The sequence below is a fragment of the Halichoeres trimaculatus genome, unplaced genomic scaffold, assembly GCF_033239565.1.
Source record: "Halichoeres trimaculatus isolate MK-OKI-2021-1 unplaced genomic scaffold, fHalTri1.1 fHalTri1_scaffold_16, whole genome shotgun sequence".
Classification (NCBI taxonomy): Eukaryota; Metazoa; Chordata; class Actinopteri; order Labriformes; family Labridae; genus Halichoeres; species Halichoeres trimaculatus.
In genome coordinates, this window is record NW_027437194.1 from 6,844,006 (window position 1) to 6,859,551 (window position 15,546).

The following is a 15,546-nucleotide window of genomic DNA, read 5'->3' on the forward strand; positions in this document are numbered from 1 at the left end:
TAGCAAGATTTTTTTACCTACACTGCCACCAGCCACCAGGGGGAGCTGTTTCTGAAGCAACCTCACTTCCAGCACAGCAAGATGATGTCCACTTTTCTTTTTTTTACAGTCTATGGTTAAAACAACACATTGGATGTGTGTTGAAATGTGTAGTTTGTATTTTGTTGGTGTCAGTGTTTTAAATGAAATTTCAATCATTTTTAACCAATTAAAGAATTAGTCCCATTTGATTGTTGAATGGTGTCACCATAAAATCAGGATAACTATTAAATGATTCACCTTGCTAGAAGTTATGCAAGTGTTGCGATGAAACAATTCTATGTTATGAGTTTTAATTTTTAAAGTGTATGCAAAATATTTCATGTCTATGCTTGATAATATGGGCTTTTGTTGTACTGAGCAAGTCAGTGTGTGGTAGACATCAATGCTTTTGGGTCAGTTGGTTTAAAATACCTTTAAATGCCATTTTTGAAGTGTAGCAGACTGCTTGAATCATATTCATTGTAACTTTTTTTCTGCACAATATCTTTTTTTTTTTTTTTAATCTGGTTACACCAATAGACATTTCTCTGTTAGACCAACTGGTCACGTCTTTTACCCCACTGACAGATCATGAACATGGCCTGGAAAATGTACATACTTCACACTGAAGTACATCTCAATTTGAAGTGTTTGGTTTTACCAGAACCAACTATTTACAAAGCATATTTTTTTCTTAGAGCTGCATTGTTACTGTGACTTTCAGAGGCACCTTGTCAACCAACCCCTATTTCACATATACACATTGTGAGCACCCATAACAGCTGGATACCCAAGATCACAGGCAAACCACATGATCCTGCAGAAATCCCACCCATGGCAACATACTTGCATGGTAATAAATGAGTATGGGAAGCTCTGGCCTTCCCAAAGCTTCAGCACCGTCAGTCCATGCCTTCTCCTTTCTGTTGGTGAATTATAATGTTTTTCATTGGATTCCTCTGGATTTGACCTGCTAATGACTTCTGGCCATGTGCAAGTGACCAGATATTCATTTTTGTGCCTGATTTCATGTTTGTTACGATCTGCTCTGCAGAGATTGACACGTTTCTGCAGCGCACTCTGGCAAAAAATAGACTCACAGCTTAATAGCCACATACAGTGGTTGATGAACACGACATCGTTGGAGTAAAGTGTGTGCTGAATGAATGCAATGATTGACCAGAGTGTTTTTTAAAGTACAGCATACTGCGCAGCACTCCTGCTTTATGTGTGAATTAGGGCTAAGGTATCACTTGTATCACAATTAAGTTACAACTGACACTATTAAACTCAACTTTGCAAGTGGCCACCAGCAACCAGTGAGTAACTTCATGTTCTACATTGAGCTGATTAAGAGATGTCATTTTGATTCACTGATATGTTGGATCAGAGACAAGCAAAGAAGGGAGAGCAAAATACATCAAAGTAAGACTGCAGGCAATTGTTATGATGAATGACCCCAAAATTAGCTAAATATTTCAGTACAATTGTTGATATCCATTTCGCAAACATGAGATAAGATGACATTCTTCATTGTCAATGTGCAGAAAAACATACAAAAAAAAAAAACAGCTAAAGTTTGCTTCCAGCCACTTCTTATTTGACACTTTTGAACAAATTCACAGATATGAATGTGAAAGTGAAACCTACAGAAGCAAAGTCAGTGTCTCCTTGTAATGGATTTTTTTTCCCTTCTACTTAACAAACCAACAGCACTAGATAACATCCGGCAACAACATGACACTTCTCAAACCGATATCAAACTTTCCTTCTGGAAAATGCAGCTTAAACAACAAAGTTAATGCCAGGAGAGAAACAGCACAGAAAGTTCAGAGCCAACAGTCTTCATCCTGTAGGTTAAGCTCTAATGTACACAGACCATCTTCGATTTCTAAGAGGATAAAGAAAAAAAGTAAACGTCTTGATCCACTTCAGTGAAAACATGGCCTCACTTACTTCATAACTTCGCTTAGACGAGACATGTGAGTGGGCATCAGCTTGCAGCAAAGGATGAGCAAACACTACAGTAGAAGTGGCTCAAGGTTATCTGAGAACATTCAGCAGGTAGAGAGAAAGCAAGCAGAACATTGCATGCTTGAGAATTTGAAACGAGGACAAAACTTGGACAGCCTTAAGCTACTTTTACAGCAGATATGACAAAGGGGCAACATCTGGATCAGAAATATGAAGCCTATGCGAAATGCTTTAAGTTACACCGCGTTAAATACCTATTCACAGCCTGGTTCAAAAACGGCTTGGGTCTGAAACGCTTATTATGCTATCGGCACACACTCTAGAGGGGTTGAACATTTTCTTACTCAGCGGTTTAGGAGATACCAGGATCATGAGTTTGCCCAATCAGAGGCCCAGCTTAGCTCATGTGCATCCTATAGCTGTTAGAAAAGAAAGCTCAAAGCCCACGTCATATACAATATGGCCCCCACCGACGATCAGGTTCTTTACTCTGTTCAGGAAACAGGCGGGTGACATTGCAGAGACTACATCCATATTTCATGCAGTCTATGCTATAACCTTGTACCAAACAAAGTGTAATAAATAAGTAGATAAATGTAACAAAAAATAATTAAAAATATTAATGTCTAAAGAAACAGAAAAAACGTCCTCCACTTATGAAGCAGGGGTCTCAATCTCAAATATCTGATTTCCAAGTTGACCCTGAATGCAGCGTTTTCACCCAGGAACCTAACCAGGAAAAAAAAAAACCCCTATTTTATACAAACTTTTGGCACATTTTCAACATCCTCAAAACCTTAAGCAAGATGTCTTATTCATATCAAAGGTCAAAAGAAAGGGTGAAGTTTCAGGAGTGTGGGAGTACCATACCTGTCTCATATGCAAAGAGCTGTCGATGCAACATTTTGTATTTCAGAAAGCAAGAAAGAAGTTAAATGAAAGAACAGATAAAGATTTAGAGATGTTCATCTTCAAGTCATATTGGGGGTTTCAAACTACCACCTCCCTCAGAGCAAATGTAGCCCAGCTGTTTGAGAAGAAGAGCTCTCAGGTGTCTAGCAGCAAGCATTCAGCAAAAAAAAAGTCAAACATGGCTGTAAAATATTTTGTGTTGAGAAGTACAGTTGTTCAAATGGTTCAACATTTTTTATCTAATGTTATATATTTTTCTGAATTTTCTTTCACTGATTTATTCATTTTGTGGGACACCTAAAGTGACCCGCTTGTCATAAGATTGGATGCTCATTGGCCCTCAGGTAATTTGAGTTTAGCCCTATTTCAACCAGGTGGTTCAGTTCAGATTGTTTCCACTGACTAATCCCAGGACAGATCCCCAAATAACCTAGGCAATTCGTCCCACTTTTTGGACCCCCCAGTAGGGGTGCCAAACTAAATCGATCCAACCCCTGAAGGAGGAGCTACAACAGTGCAGACCAATAACTGGTCAAAAGCATTGTCACTTACTGTGCAAAAGTGGCTATATTTATCTTTACGGCTCACAGCCTTCCCTCAAACAAAGCTTGATCGGGCTTTGTAACAAAGAGCCACTTTCCAATCACAAAGTAATCAAATTGCTGGATGTCTTCTATTGTTGCTCCTTGTTTACTGTGTCACGTTTTTCTTCTTTGTTGGATTTATAAGCAGGGTATAGTGTGTTGTGCTGCTATGACATTGTTCTATAATTTAGCTGGCGTGGCAATCATCGTTAAACATAATGTGAAACCTTGTTTTTAACTTCTTATAACTAATGAAAACATTTTTTTCAGAGAACAGAGAATTTCAATACAAGGCAGCCAGATAATATCTTTAAATCACCAATCGCAATCACAATCATAGGTGAGAAACAATTTTAAGAGGCGTATTAACATTTCAGAGTCTGTTCACAGCCCATCTGGAATGACTGGGGAGATGGATTTTTTTTTTATCTATACTGCAGTCAGCCACCAGGGGGAGCAGTTTTTGTGCGACCTCATTTCGACCCGTGATCAGCGTCCATTTTAGATGCCGCCTTCCATGGGGGGGGCTTTACTCTTTCACTGCCATTGACGTATATAGACGTCATTTCAGTGCGGAACGTTGCCCGTTAAAGAACAGAAAAAGGTAGAGACAATCTTTTTTTTTGATGAAAGCAGAGAGTCTACTCTTTATTTCGGTAGTTTCTGTGTTTTCAGAGTCATAGAACTCAATATTCTGTGGGTCTTGAAAGATAGGTCAAAATGCGCTAAAACGGCTGACAGTGAATGAGTTAACTGGGCCAACCTGTACTGATCTAAATTGGACTTGGTGGAAACGGGGCTTTTGAGACCCCCTGTTGTAAAGTCATCCTATCTCTTAATAGTTTCATCACTGTGTTCAGATCTCATTATTACTCTAGTGTGTCATAAATTCAGATCAGAGAAGCTGCAGTTGTGTTTTAATTGAGTTAAAACCACATCCCTGAAGTCTCAAGCGTTGTCAATTGGATATTTTTTAGCAGCTGTGTAAAATCACTGTAGAACAGCTTATACATACTTGAGTAAACTAAGCCTTTAAATGTCAAATCTTTCATTCTCATCAAAGAGTCGAACATACTGTAAACCTCATGCTTGGTATTGTGTTTGCTCTGTCACCCTTTTGTCTCTCTGTGTGTCTGGTTTATCCACCACAGCTCCCTGTTACTCAGTCTCCAGCGCTGCATGTGCAGTGGCAGCACAGACAGGGCTGTATGCCTGGGAGCAGACTTCATGCATAATTCATGCAGCTTGGGCTCCCTGTTGACCCAAGTCCAAACAGTTGGCTGTCTATAACACTTCCACAGAAGAGCCCCAAGAAGGAGATGTTGAACTAGAAACAAAATACACTGATGTAAGATTTATCAAGCTCCTCACATGATGATGTAGACAACATATCTAGGCGATATTTCTCTATCTGCCATCTCGGATTAGACGAGGCCAGCTTTAAGTGTGAAAACCTTTGAAGCAAAGAGTTGTGCAAACAGGCTCAGCAAGAAAAGTGCTCTCCAATATCCCAATCCAGGAGCTTAAATTTAGACAGGAACATTTTACAACGATGAGATAATCTTATAAATCAGTGATGAGCTGAAGAACGGTTGAAATTTATGGCACACTACAATGCACGGAAGAAATTCAGGAAGCAAAAGCCTTTTAAAGACACATTTGTGCAGCAGCAGGAATATCAGATTGTATCATCAACCTTCCATCTTTGTGCACACTCAAAAAAGGGGGAAAAATAACAAAAACATAACCAACCACTCTGAGCTGTGTTCCTCCTCGAATCATTCCTTGAGACAAATGTGTCAAGAAGAATTTTGCCGAAAGTGGTTGTGACTCACCGAAAAAAATGAAAACCCTTCATCTAACATTCAGCTTGTTAATTTGAGTGAGAGATATCGTCTGTTCCTCTGACTTCTGATCACACACAAGCTCTTATAGCGTGTATCAGCTCACTGGGTTTTCATTTTCTGACTTGGGGAGAAATTAGTCAGCGACTGCTTGAGTGAAAGTTATGAGCGAAAATGCCACATTGATACCCGTCATGTAAAACACCAGCTATGTCAAAACAGTCTCATCACTGTTTCTGAAACCCACACCAGGAGCTGCGTTCAACAGATCATGTGCTTGAGCCATCTGCTCCTGACTGGGGACTGCAGGGTTCTCATTGAGATCATCCTTGCTACCATCATCGCCAACTGCTGGTCTGATGATTTCTCATTTCTCTCTTTTCTCCTTTTTTTTTTTTTTTTTTTTAAGGAAAAAAATACCCTACACTGCCATGGAAACGAAGGAAATGTCTGCTTCTGCCCATGTACTATTGATTCTGAACACACAGCCTGTGAAGCATGTCCCAATGTTCAGCATTCATCGGAGAACATTTTCAAACCCCATAAGAGCTGAGCTGTTTGGAAGAAGGGAGTAATAATGCAACCTTTTTGTACATTTCTACTTCTCATATACTTGTAGTACATGAAAATAAGATTTCAGACATTATGAAAGCTGAGTGAAAGATTGCTAATTTCAACATGCCAACTCCTCAGTAAGGAAAATCACTATTGTCTGTCCCAGAAGCCACTATAAGCCATTAAATAGAATAGAATAGAATAGAATAGAAAATACTTTATTTATCCTCGAGGGGAAATTCAGGAGTCACCGCAGCATTTAAGAAAACAAAAGTAAGAAAGGGTATAGAAAGTGCAAAAATGTCCATAAGAAAATAGATGACGACATCCCGTCCATCACTCGTCCACCACTCTCCAGCCCAGCCAGTCTCCACCTCCACAGGGTCCAGGACTGAGCCTCCCCAGCAGTCTGTTCAGTCTCTGTCTCCTGGATCCTGTCTGCTCACAGCAGGCCAAGCTCCTCCAATGTGTCGCGGCGTCCGATGTCAGCTCCGTCAGCCACGTCCGTGAACAGCACGATGCCGCTGGGTTAGCACGGCTAGCTCGTCCATCCCCCGGAGCGAGATCCCACGTTCCCAACAACTATGGATGGAAGGACAGGTCCACGTCGTCACCTCTCAGCTCACATCCGAGAACCAGCACGTCGTCCTCACCTCCTCCTCCTCAGCTCGAGGGAAATCATCAAGCCCTACACTAGTTAGCATTGACATGCTACAGGCTGCTAACAGCTAATTTCGCATGTAAACAATGCAGCCATGGTTACATGTAGGATCTCCAGACAAACACAGGAGAAAAGTAGTAAAAAATACCACCGAAGCCACAAAAAGTTTGGTGTCCGTGACCGACAATGAACCATACAAAGTGATGATCCACTCCAAATACAAAGATGACGAAAATGAGACGAAAAAATTACAAGAAACGGACAAAGACGAGAGAGCTGCTGCAACAGGCAGCTACTTGGGTAGCGCCTAGCAACCGTAATGACCGTAATGATAAATGACACTGCTGTCTAATTTGCATAATAATCCATTTGCATGTAATTGTCATGGACTCTGTAGGAGAAAGAAATAACATGGGAGAGACAGAAAGCAGGTAAAACACAACATCATCTTGTTTTTGTTTTTTTTATGTCTAAATATCAACCCTCCTCCTTTATCTGAGTTGGGGACCGACCGAAGAGACCGTAATGAGACACACACTTGAGGGATTCATGTGAATGCAGTTGTCTGCTCTGGAGCAGCAGGAGGAGACTGCTGGGAGTGAGGAGGACTGTCCGTGTGTTTTGGATAGGGGAGGGGCTCACACACGCTGACCACTGAGGAAATCAAAACGTGCTTTAACCTCAGAGTCTCCAAACTCCAGAAAAGTCACAAGAATTATCATCTTTAAAAAAAATCTCGCCAGAGAGGTCTGAAAAGTCATTGAATGTAGCAACTCCAAGTCTCTAAATTGGCAACACTCAGTGCTTTCTTACTGCCGTCATCAGAGCTCTCACTGAATCTAAAGTGCTCCCAGACAGCGGAACCACACAACACCACAGGTACACCCTTTAACTCTGTCTTCTCTGCTCATCATATAAACAACACACACGCTTCCCCACAAAGTGTCCTGCTGTACTCCTTCACCTTCAGTTGCTCATGTGTATGATCGGAGCTACATACTCGCTTCAAACTGAGTAGTAAAATGAAGAAACAAGAAAAACATGAATTACACTCGCCCCGAACCGTTCCATCCCTACTAGATGGTACTGCGTACTATTAAGAAAGAACATCAAAATTTTCTTCTTTCCCTAAACCCAGGCAGAATAATACAATTGGAATCCAAGATCAGCAATGATGTCAGGTGGGACCAGAGCCCAAGCTTCTTAAAAAAAATGAGTGCAAGAAAGGGTTCAAGTAGAGAAGAAATTTTCCAAAGAAAAAAAACAAACAAAAAAAAACAAGGTAAAGATCACCCCTCACACCTATCATCAGTGATCACTGTTTATCATTAACTTGACTATGAAATTACAGCCCCCTTGGAACAGATCCCAACTTTTTATCAGTTCAAGTGTAGCCAGTGGTTGATGTGATAAATCGCTAGCATCATCCGTCTTATTTTAATGATTAAGAACAAATAAAATAGAAAGAAACCTCCAGGCTTTTTGTCGTATAATTAAAGGTTCCCTAACTTCATCGAAATAACCTTTTTTTTGTATGTACAAATACTACATGCCAGGCAACCTGTAACTCAGGTGTTTCCCTCCTTTAACTTGTGTCAGGCAGTCGAACACGTACCTGTGAACTTGTACCCCAAGTTACAACTTGTGACATTACATCACCGCCTAAACAATAGTATAATATAATATTATAGCAATATGATTGCTCTGGGGTTAGCTGGTTTTCTGTGCATTAATCAATACAACATATGTTTCAATATAACAACAAATACTGAAAATAGCGTCCGTTATATAATGCAATGTTTCCCCTCCTCTGTTTCATTTAATAAGCAAGTTGCAGACTTCTTTGGTGAAATGATTAGGTATTGTACTTTTTTTGCCATGCTGGTTTGTTTTTCATACCAGAATTCCTTACACTCAAACTGAGGTCATAATTTGCCAGGAACTCTTTCAGGTCCAAACTCAGAGAGCTCAACTGGGAAATCTCCCAGTTTTTTGGGTTGCCTGGGACGCAGCATACGTATTCAGTCATAATCAAGTCTGTCTTTAGGAGGAAAACAAGCCAACTCTTGAGTGTGCCACAGAGGTGTGATGAATGAATGTGATGTATTCTAGTGGGGCTGTCAAGCACTTACTTTGACAAATTACAATTAATCACTTAATTTCAGCAGTTAATCAGGATTAATTGCATGCTTGAAATTGCATAGTTTAAATTACAAAACTGCTTCAACTGCGTAATAATTCAAAGTTGGTCCAATTCGAGCCACTGTGCTTGCTATTGACTGCTGGTACACAATTTGCCAAATTGGCAACAACTACACACTTACAACATAAAAACCAAAACATCTCACTGACTGAAAAATTCAGACTGCTTTAGTAGGGATCCTCTTTTGACCAATTCAAAACAGGGTTGAAATTAAAAAAAAAAAAAAAAGATCAAAGACATAGAGCCAAAAAGCACAGCAAAATCACACTTTGGTGCAGCAGAGCATTCAGTTCCACTGTCCTTCTTTAAGATCAAGCTTATAATGCCCAAAGTAGCATCTGGGGTTGGCAAAAGGGAACAGACCTAGACATTGTGCACCTCTAAATGAAGGGATACCATGCTATCCTGTATTTTAAACATGGATTTATAGCAACAAAGTTGGATTTCTTAAGTAAATGTGTGCAACATTTCAATAAGAAATTCTTGGATCTGACTTAAAACTGCAAAAAAGACATCCAGGGCTAGCCAAAGCTGTGATACTATAAAGCTGTGATACTATAAAGCTGTAATAAAGGTACCAGAATGACAGTATAAACCCTTAAAGAAGCACTGCATTGGCTCTTTAAGTCACCAACCACACATCATAATACCAAGCAAAACCACTAAATGTATTTTCAAGCAGTTTCATGCTTTACCTCAAAGTCACAAAGTGGATTAAGGCAAAAATGCTTTTTTCTTTCTATAAATTGTCCCCAACAACTAAGTGATTGTTCAGTCTGTCAAAAGAAAACCTGTCCTCCAAAGTTTAATCAATTAGCCCTTTAAGTCTTATACAGACCTCCAATCAAACAAACCAAAGCAACTCAAAATAAGTGTCTTAGTGCCAGTATATGAAGGGCAGTGCTTTTGCTGCTTTGCAGGATTTGTTTTGAGTTAAACAACAAAGAAAACAGCCTTCTCTTCTCTTCCTTTCAAATAGTAAGAGGTAACTTCGGTTCAGAATTGGTGGTACACAAAGACTGATTGATCGATTTATGAGTGAGCAAACACTCTGGAGTCTAAGGCACCAACATAAAGCAGAACTTTTATTCAGTCCAATTAACTTTGCTTGGAATTGAATACAGGACCTTCAGAACTTGATGAAGCTGATTTCAAAAGGACCTACATTTAAGGCAGACCTCCTTACTTTATCTTTGATGTTTTCACAAGCTTTTTTAAAATGAACAGCACACAACACAACAGTGTTCAGTGTAAAGTCACTAAAACTGAGGGCAATTTAAGCAAGTCGAGTTTCCACCTTGAAAAGCTAGTAGCACTTCCTGTAAGTATGTATGGTGCCTTAGATACAAGAAGACAAACACATAGAGAAAAAATTAGCAATAGAATGAAAGACCCTTTTTAATCACAATTAATCAGCAAATAATCTTAATTAGGAGATGTTTCAAAAAAACTAGGATTACATCTTAATTGCTGTTTAAACAGTCAACAACCCTTCTACATGAATGTACCAAAAGTGTCAATAAAATGAAGAAGGAGGTTACGTTAGCTCTGCTTGGTGAGGTTTGAGATTGTAGATCAGCGCTGGTAGGACATAACCAGAATTTACTAACGTTAGATGTTACACTCACATCTCAGAGCAAAGGGCTCTCAGTAGCTTGTACATCAGGGAAACTGATTATTTTTCCCAGAAAAACACTAGCTTTCTAGGGTGTAGATGGGCAAGCTGCCTAGGTTGCGCCCCATGAGGTTCGCCCTTCAGCAGGTGACAAAGGGTTTAAGTCGGGCCTGCGGCCTGTTTCCCAAATGTCATTCCCCACTCTCAACCTGTTTGCATCTCGATCCACTGTCCTATCCTCTTCAATCAAAGGCATGAAAAAGTAAGAAAAACTAACTTAAAAATACACTAGGTTTGGCAGATAGCCCTCACAGGCTCTTTGAATAAAACCCCTACCTACTACTAACAAGAATGTGTTTGTGCAACATCAAACCTGACACGTTATTTTGGAAGCAAGTTTTGCAGGGATAAAAAATGTCTTTCAATATTGTTGTTGGGTTATCAAAATATTTTTCTTTCCAAAATAAATACATAGAAAATAAAGTTGGTGTAAACAAAATGAAGCAGTTCTTACCAGGATATTCATGTAGGATTCAGATAAACCCAAACAACTTCTTTATGGTCTAAACTTTTCGGTTTAGTCGTATAAAATGTTCAACATCTGAAAATGTCTTTACTCTCAAGCAGAGGTAGAAACAGCTTTGAAGTGCTTATCCTGTGAGATAAAGTTTATTTTCCATCATAAATGTAAGAACAGCAAGTAGTGCTTTGCTGGCTTTTGTGATAGGGTTGCACTGACATCCATCTGCTTCTAGTGTTGGAGCTCTGGCTCAAAATACTTTGGTGATTTTTTCAAGCCTTTTGACATTGACTGGATATTACTTTTGACACGAGTCAGGGTTTTTTACTGAGTCACTGAAGTGTGCCATTCAAATGCCCTGTGAAAGGTGTTCTTTTCCAAAACAGCAGCAGTAGAAAACAGGAAGATGCTGCAGTGCATTAGCAGAAAGGAACAAGTCTAATAAATAAGAAAAAAAGAAACCACTGACTTTGATTTGGTTGAAATTAATGAGTTGGTATTGACAGCCCATCCAGATAAACAATGCATAATTATCTCTATGTTAAAGCAAATGAAGACAATGTCCTAAAGCATCTGCAAGGCTCTTTGCTTCAAAGGGATGGGTATTGATAAGATTTTAATCGTTGCCCTCAAAATGTATTGGTCCTGTGAATTTTCTCTTTACAAAAAGTGGCTTTACAGGTTTTCTTGGCCAACAACATAAAACTGGGTTTATAAGTGAATATATATATATATATATATATATATATATATATATATATATATATATATATAGATAGATAGATAGATAGATAGATAGATAGATAGATAGATAGATAGATAAAGATATATAAACTACATGTTTGACATTGATGTACTGTTTTGAAAAATATTATAGACCTAAGTAGGTCATCTAGTGTCTTGAAGTGGTAATAGCATTATTTTAAGTTGTTTAGATTCTTGCAGTAGTTATTTTTTAAGTTATTCGTTTTTTTTACAATATTGTAGCCAACTAACCACAATGAACAGCTGCAACTGCTGCAACAATATACTTCAACCTTCAATGATATTCAGTAATTAGTAAGGGTGTTACGGTACATGTATCTGTGCCGAACTGCTTCATAAGGCCGTTTGGTTCGGTACAGTGCAGTATTCAAACAAGTACAGTAAGTTTAAGTTAGCCGCTGCATATGGCTCTTTAATATTCATGTGAGTACTTGTCTATGATTGGCTGAGCTGGGAAGGCGTTTTAATATTCATGAGGAAAGTGGTCTGTGATTCCATCGTGTGCATATCATGTGGACGTGACGTCTCGGTGAGCCAATCAGAAGATGGATATCAAAGAGCTTCCGTAGCCACAGGAGCTTGTGTCTGAATTGTGCATCATGGCTGCTGCTAACGACCAACCGGAGCCTGAAGAGCCTTTCCCGTCGCTGTATAGTGGGAAGTTTTTGGTTTAATAAACATGCTAAACAAGCAAATAGTTTTGCGGTGTTTCATACTGTAACGAAAATGTACCGAACCGTGAACCTAAAACCAAGGTACGTACCGAACCGTGATTTTTGTGTACCGTTACACCCCTAGTGATTAGAGCTGAAAATTCACTAAGAGCTGGGTGTTCGACCTTCGTTAGAGTTAGGTAATTCATTCCACCATTTGGGCACAACAGAGGAGAAGAGTCTGGCTAGAGATTTGGAGCCGCGCCGGGCATGGAAGCACCAGGCGTCTTTCACAAGCAGAGCGTAGAGAGCAAGAAAGAGTATAGACCTGGATGAGGAACCCCAGGTAAGAGAGAGTTGTTCCTGTCAAGCTCTTTAATGAGCTTTGAATTTGATTTGAGCTGCCACTGGAAGCCAGTGACGAGAGATTAACATCGGGCTGACATGCTGCTGCTAAGGGAATCCTCGAGTACAAAGCCAAACAGTAGCAATGGATTAAAATATTTCATATTGATTCTCAACTGGAACCGGTTTTTGATACCTATCCCTATAGCCTCATCATGTTAGTGACTCAACATCAGGAGGAGCAATGGAATATCCCAGAAATCTGATAGGAGTTCTAAGAGATTAAGGAAAACCTTTTTTTTTAAATAAAACTGAGATGCCTTATCTTGAACAGAAAAGTGAGTAACATATCTTCACACTACAAACTAATAAAAATGATAACCACAGTTGTTGCTTCTTTAAAAAAAAAAAAAAAAAAACTTCTGACAGGCAGATTTGACCAAAGAAAATCCACCATGACACCGAGCAGGCCACTGTTTCACATTGGAATATTATGAAGCTAACTTGTATAACCTATGCAACTTACATAATCTAAAAAGCCAACTCAACAGTTAAGCAATGTACTGGGAGCTTACGTAGTTCTAAAAACTGTACAAAATTTGTATATTTACAAAAACAGAATCTACCAAGGGTCCACAGCAGGGTTCAAGCATGGTCAAAGTATCCCAGGCTATGACAGGGAATTCCCTGAATGAAGCATCCTGAACCCTAACGGTTCAGTCTGTACGGAAGAATCCACCTGATAAGCAGCAGCAGGCTAAGACATGTCAGCAGGAGATGATAATCAACTTACGGATATTAAAATATGAAATCCATGCCTTTGAGCAGATAGCCTCTTTTTATGAAACACCATGCAGCTAGGGAATGTGACAGATGACCTTGAGTACATGGATATGAATTTATGATAAGAGAGGGAATGTGGAAGAAGAAGCAGCGAGGCTTAGCAGTTTAGATTGAACAATGATACAACGGATAAAGTGGCATAAGCTGTCACATGGGAACACTGCTCCAGCTGAGTTCAAACCCTATTATAAGACATGTGAACCTTCAATGAAGCCAATTGAGCCATTACAAACCACAAGAATCTGTTTTACCCACAGCGGTCAAAAATGACTGCTTTCGCAAACAGCTTGAAAGCATCATTATGCAGCTAACAGACAGTAAACGAAGAGAAATATGGACCCATAAACACAAAGGCCATACTTTGTTTCCTGGTTACAATACACAGGCAGAAACACAGCACAACTTAGTGACCAGCACACACACAGCAGCAGCGACAAGCTGATACACACTGTCAGAACACAGCAAAGGAGAAAAGACTCCAGAAGCAGGAGTGCTTACCTTGTTGAAGTGGAGCTGGGGTTTCTGGCATTTTTGCTTATACTACTCAAAGAAAAGAAAAAAAAAATGTTGTGGCTCCAGCCGTATGGTTTTGTTTGTGTGTGGTTGTGTGTGTCTTCTTCCTGCTCTCTTCTTCTACAGGTGCAGCCCTGGCCTCCACTGCAGCTCCATGTGATTGGGCACACCTGTAGCTGTTTGCTAATCAGCAACACACATGTAAAAGCAGGTGGGAGGCAGCAGTTGGAGGCCAGTGGGTCTTAGACTGCATGCATGTTCTGTCTGCAACCTTTACTATTAAGAGTCATTTGCCCCCTCTTCCACCAAATTGGTCTGCACCTGCAAAACATAACACAGAAGTGTTGTGTCTTTGCCTACTTTTAAATTAATTCAACATTTAAATATGTAGGCCTATTTGAGTCATTTACATATTTGTGTAAAACTAGTAAAACAAAAACCAGCCCACTTTGATATATATTTGAAAAAAAAACAAAGTAAAAAGTAAACTTCATTAGGAATATTTGTGACTAAAGTCAGGGCTGCAAGATGTGACTTTGATCTCAGTTTTCCATAACCGTTTTGAAACCGATCACTTTTGTTCCTCTTTGATTTGGTACTTAAGGAAAATTCTTTGAGTTCAAGACACTAGAGAAGCACTCAGAGAGCGTAGACCTCCGCCAAGCATACTGTGATTTTTATGCAACACTTTAGTCCTACTTTAATGTTATACTCCCTTTCAGCAGACTGTCTGCTGCAATTTGGTGTTAGTTGCAAGTTTGTACGATAATTTGTTTCCTGACAGTGTTGAAAATTATGATGACCAGTGCACATTTCATATCCTGGATCTTAGTATCGGGGAATATTGCCAGTATCTAGACCGTACTTTTATATCCGTAAGAAATTATGGTGACCTTGTCTTATATTGTTTTGCAAAGCAATCAGATCTTATATCGTGGAGTTATATTCACATATGGTGAAAACTGCCCTATCTCACAATGATAAAGAATCTTTTAAAAAAGTCCAGGATCCAGACAATGATCTGGGTCACTTCCAAAAATAATCACTTCTTTATCCCATTTTGAACATTTCCTGAAAATTTCATCAAGATATGTTACTTTTTGAGTTATGTTGTTCACTGACAAACAAACTCTCGCAAAAACATAACCTCCTTGGTGGTGGTCAATAATGATAACCTGTACCATTCATGATTTTAGAGAAAACAACCAAAGGACAGAATACATTTTGAAGAAATACTCTAAAATTATTCTTACTGCCATGAAAAGTCATGTAAGCACAGTTTGCGAACCAAAACTCTAACTAATAAAAAATTACCACAACTGGTAGTACAACTCTATATTTAGTAGACGGGCCACTAACACCCCAGCTGCTGAGGGTGTTCCTTATTTTTCAGCCTAAAACGTGGCAACCCTAATTCCAGGTAAAATGTTAGCATGCTAACTTGCCAGCTAGCTGGGCCACATGCTACCTAGCCATCTACCTCAGACCGCTCCTTTGAGTATACCTACATGTATGTAGAAGTCAGTGAAAGGTGTCAT

General features: G+C 39.4%; 1 long non-coding RNA gene across 2 annotated transcripts in view; it reads right to left on the reverse strand.

The window, feature by feature from the left end:
• The window catches only part of LOC141805891 (uncharacterized), a 147,450-nt gene extending 133,282 nt beyond the window's left edge, over positions 1-14,168 (reverse strand). For both annotated transcript variants that reach the window (XR_012599741.1, XR_012599740.1), the window contains exon 1: positions 13,994-14,168. This is a non-coding gene — a long non-coding RNA (uncharacterized LOC141805891). The remainder of the gene's footprint in view (positions 1-13,993) is intronic.
• Between the last annotated feature and the right edge of the window lie 1,378 nt (positions 14,169-15,546).